The sequence below is a fragment of the Solanum lycopersicum genome, chromosome 10, assembly GCF_036512215.1.
Source record: "Solanum lycopersicum chromosome 10, SLM_r2.1".
Taxonomy (NCBI): Eukaryota; Viridiplantae; Streptophyta; class Magnoliopsida; order Solanales; family Solanaceae; genus Solanum; species Solanum lycopersicum.
In genome coordinates this window covers 54869954-54875494 of record NC_090809.1, presented here as the reverse complement: position 1 = coordinate 54875494, position 5541 = coordinate 54869954, and the positions used below count along the sequence as shown (strand labels likewise).

Here is a 5541-nt window from a genome sequence, read left to right as displayed (position 1 = left end):
TGCGGGGTAGGTTCTTGATCTGGCATTGAGAATGACTGGTTTAATGGCGGCCTTAACAGCTCTGACAATTTAGGTTTAAATCTTGTTTTAGGTGTATTAATTTTCTTTCTTCTTTTGGGTGGTGGCAGAGATGATGTACCAGATACACGTGATGATTTTCTCAATAAACGACCAGGAGGGATTGTTGAGAACTTCTAAAAACTTGACTTATTTTTTGTTTGCACTTTGTTTGCATGAAATGTTGTTATGGATTGTTCAGCACTATAAGCATCTTGAACATCAGTTAAGTCAAGGGCTTCCACTTCATCTGGTGTTGGTACAATGTTTGAACATGCATTCTACATTTAAATGGTTGAATGTTATGGCAATATTATGTATAATACAAAAAATATTATTCACAACAAAATTTACAATCCGACCATCCAATTACAAATCTTGGGAAACCATTTGCTACTTTAACAGCAAACTCTGGATTTAGACTAGATGCACATTCGTAAATTTATACGTTGAGTGTATAAGGCATACCAAATAAGAGATTCATTTATTTGTTTTGGTTGACTCCCAACTCCCTATTGCAAAACATTGTATCAAGCGACTTTTTGTTAAACCTTCAGTCGAATCACAAAAATATTTTTTTAATAATCGGCTCGGAGTGGATTTCGAATTTGAAAAATCCTTAACATTTTATTTGCATTTAAGACCAGTTACAATGGCAAATTCCTTTATACCAATCTGTAATGCATTACCATTAGCATGACGAACATACAATACATCTCTCTTTTCCTGTTGCACCTCCAACAACACAAACTTAGCACTCTGACGCTGAAAATTACATTTTGAAATGTTCAAATATGGTCCACAAATTGTATTCTTGAACATTTCAAAGCCTTCATCCTTTATGGACTTTTTGATTTCATTCACAAAATCAAAATTGAACGTTGCTCCGAACCTCAATGGATGTGCTGATATTTTTTTGATAACATAATTCATGTCTTGTTTATACAAAAAATAAAATATAAAATTGTATCTGTCCAATCTCAAACATATGATGTAATGAAGAGTGAATGATACATTGAAGATAATCTGTAAATTCAGTAAATACATCATGATTTTATAATGACAACATATCAAACCCGTCGTGAAATGCATAAGATACATGAGTAACTAACAATATATTGTACATAATTTCATTCATGTATACCAATTAAATATATGTATAAGACACTTGAATTATATGAATGTATTATACATCATATGCATTCATTCACATATACCAATTGCATATGTGTATACGACACTTGAATTATATGAATATATATAATACATCATATACATTGACAATCAAAAACTGTAAAAAAATGTTACAACAACAAATGATCGTTAATTGGGAAATATATGCATCTGATACACCTTCAAAACTGTACAATACTTGATGCTTTTATTGAATTTCAAATTAGTGAATATGTTTTCATTGTTAAATGACTCTTAATTCGATTTCACAAACACATGCATCTCCCTTCCGAGTCATCAGCTGCTTCAAATTTGTCGCCATCATTAGCTTCAGATTCGTCACTTTCATTAGTGCCTTTACTAGCAGTTTGTTCCTGGGAGCAGAGAATAATAAGATTTCCAATTGAAAATACTGTACAAGGAAGTTGGTTCAATTGACAAACATAAATAAGTATCTGAATATTACTATTAATATAAAGTATATATATAAAGAGAGCACTAGGTATAATTAGTTACACAATTAGTGTAGCAAGACAAACCTTAGAATTGAATCTTTGTTGTATACATTCATTCAAATCATCTAATTCCACCCTGTCATCGTAGTTCACCCATGCAAGACTTACTGTACTCACAGATAACGTCTTTATTACAGGGCAGTCATCAATCTTCACATCTCTGAGATAAGGAAATTCAAGAGCACAGTTTGTTAAAAAGAAATGCCCAGCTTAGGCAGTCCTTCAAGCTGCAGCTCTTCCAACAAGGGAAATAAGAGCTCATCATTCATGATTTCTTCTCCTTGTTGTTCCTCTTGTGTGATCACTTTTTCCATTGACATGCAATTTTCTATCAATTGTATTCGTAAATTCCAAGCAACTCGGGTCACTGATGGAGATATTAAGTTTCTCAATTTTCTACAATTCTTTACTTCCAATATTTCAAGTTTGCTGAAGTAGGCAATTGGAAGTTGGTGAGAGCATAGAGAACTTATGTTAGAACTATAAATGTCTAGCTCTTTCAGGTTGAGACAAGAAACCTGCAAATGTTCATGTATCAAACTTGGAGCTAGGTAACCAGTCTAATCCATCCATAATTTTATGGATTCAACTCAAGATAATTTGAATTGAGTTCAAAATCAATTTATTCGAGCCTTAATACATTTAAAATTAAGGTTATAAAAGTTAAATAACAATATGTTGAAAGTTATTGAGATTAAATATGTTTTATTGGGGTGGGTCATAACCAAACTCGATTTTTATAGCCTATTTGAGCTCAACTCATATGACCCCAAAGTAAACTTAACAGGGTCATTTAAAAAAAGTCTTTAATTTGTTCTTACTTATTTCTTCCTTTTCCATATCTATTTATTTTCGCACTACAAATATGAAATAAGATAAAGAAATTCAAATATTGATAAACAAATAGAGATATATTTAAAAACTAAAATTAGCCCTGTGAATCACAATTGAAAAAGTAAGCTAGTGTCACGATAAGAAGCAAACCTTTTCATGAAAAAGAGGATTTGAGATAGTGATAGAGTTGTTGGTTGTAGGCCAGAAATTTTGGAACTTAGGTAACTCATCGAAGATCATTTTGCGTAACTGAGGGAACTTAATTGCCTCAACATTGTCACTGCAAAAGTGATTCATGCATTTTATATATTGAAGCTTCAACTCATATAAATTGGGGAACTCGATTATTTCATGTCTCCTCCCAGATCTCTTCAATAAATGTATCACTAAATAACTTCTAGCGAGGTGGAGACATTTCACATTCTGAAGTTTATTTTGTTGCAACTCAGTCAGCACATTATAAGAGCTCTTTCTGGTTAAATGTATCAATTCGCTCTCCTTCAACAGGTGGCTGATCCAATTACCCAATGACCTGGTCTCCATGACCTCTAAAGTAATATTCCTGTCGTAATCATCCATGATTGAAGTCCACATGTCACTCACTGTAAGATTGTACCGTGTCCACTTGGAGGAAAGGCTCAAGTTACTATAGATAACATCTTCGACACATTTACTTAATGTTAGTGCGGTCAATCTCGATAAGGATTTCAGTTCACTCAAGGTGGAGTAACTACAATATTCTACTACGACCATATATAGTTCCTCCAACTGAACTAGCCTTGATAAGGCACCTGTTGAAATCCTTTCAATTGTTTTGCACCCATTCCGCAACTCCAACATAATTAGATTGGTTAATTTTAAATCTCCACTTGCACCTCCTCTAACCGAGAACTCTTATGCTGAGAATTTCTTAATTGACAATATTCCCGATAATGGATATGTCACCCAACACTAGATTACTCAGACACAACGTCGTCAAACTTGACAACCTCCGAATGGATTTCGGCAAAGGAAGAACGTGGTACTGCCTGTATACACTCAGGCTGAAGACGTTGAGTTTATCCATTCCATCGAAAAAATCATCCTGTAACTTGAACGAATATTCATCAACTCGGAGTTTCAACATTAAAAACATCAGTTTGGGCAAAATATTGATCTAGGATGCTCATCAAATTTATTTGTAACTATTGACATGTGAGTGAAGTGCTCATAAAAAGTTCTTCTTGGGAACTCATCTGAGTTAACATGGTGACTTACCATAAAGTTATGCTCTCCCTCAGACACGATACTTATAGCCACATCACGGACAACATCATGCATTTTCACATAGTTTTTGTCTGAACCTTTGGCTAACAAGAAACAATCTTTCAATGTTTCCAACAGAAGACACACAGTATTTCTTGCATGTTCTAACTTTCTGATTTCTGAAAAGATGCAAAGCCCCTTCCATATCTTAGTAATTCTTCAGGAAAGACATAACTATCTTCCTCAAACAAGGAACAAAGGAAAAAGAGGTTCTTGGCTTCATTACATTCCAATAAATCATAGCTTAGACTTAGAGGTTTATACAACTCTTTGGTCACTTCAGGAATAATTCTTGTTTCTACACTTTTTAATTGTTCAAGGGCACAAACCCACGAAGGCTTGGTTTTAAGATTTTTTAGTGCTCCTGCAACTGTAATAATTACTAGCGGCAGCCCCTTGCATTCTTTGTCAACCTCTTTTGCAATGTCAAGTAGAGAAAGATTGTCGACAAAAATACCGACTTTCTTCTTGAAAAGGATCCAAGCTTCCTCTTCATAGAACATCCTAATTTCCATGATCTTCTGAGCTCCCATTGCTTGACAAACATATTAGAAACGCGTTGTGAATATCACTTTGCATTGATGTTGGTGGTTGCTTCCACTTGGAATTCCAAGTCTCTTTAGATCAAGAGCCTTCCATACATCATCCAAGATTATAAGAATGTGACTGTTCAGATCCACTAACCTTGTACACAGCCGGTCTCTACGACTCAACATATCATCCCCTTCTAATGTCAGTCTGACTCCTCTAGCGATCTCATCCTGAATTCTTTTAGGGTCTGATTGTTGACTGACAATTACCATAACAACATCATTGAACATCCTTTCTTGCTTCGCCTTCTGTCTGATTTTGTTAGCCAATGTTGTTTTACCAACACCACCCATACAACATATACCAATCATAGTGACCCCGTCATCTTTCAAAGCTGCCATGAACTCATCCTCTAGGAAGTTTCTAGAGGCAAACACCTCACTACTATTACGAGGTATAGCCTCATGACTTTGAACTGGACGATCAAAGGAGAAAGCATTTTGATTAGTGCCTTCACTTTGAAGTTGAATCAACTCCAGTGTAATTTTGTTAGCTCTCCTACTCAGCGAGTATTGTGACTTTAAGTTTGGACACCCACCATAAAAGCAACCCCTTTCAACCTCAGTTATACCTTGCCTTACAGTTTCCACATGTTCAGTAGTGGTATCAAAACTAGTTAACCAAGCTTCGCCATTGTGTGAAATGTGTTGTAAGTTTCTCCGGGCAACTTCCGCTCTTTCCTGGACCTTACTTTTGATATTCTTCAGCTTCTCACATTCTTTATGCATACATGTGATGTTGCTCTTGTAGAAAAATAAATACCCAATCCCTCGCACAATTGGATGCATCAAGCAGTCTGTTACCTTTTCCACAACAATAGATAAAAATTCCATATCTGATTAATTAATTAATTCTGAACTCTGCTAAATATAGAGAGAGAGATACTACTTTTCTGTTAAAGGAAAGCTTAACAAACCGAACAATAATGAAGAATTTGTATTATGACAATGAAAACTAAAAAAGAAGTGGGGTCATTATTAAAGTAGGAATGTTTGATTAGATAACATTTCAAAAAATCTGATTCCATATGGCAGACAATGAAATGTAGATAAAAAGTAAAAGTATA

The 5541-nt window shown here is 34.7% G+C and overlaps 1 pseudogene; it reads right to left on the bottom strand.

Moving 5' to 3' along the window:
- Nucleotides 1–684: 684 nt before the first annotated feature.
- Nucleotides 685–5308, bottom strand: LOC101244428 (probable disease resistance protein At4g27220; annotated as a pseudogene).
- Between the last annotated feature and the right edge of the window lie 233 nt (nucleotides 5309–5541).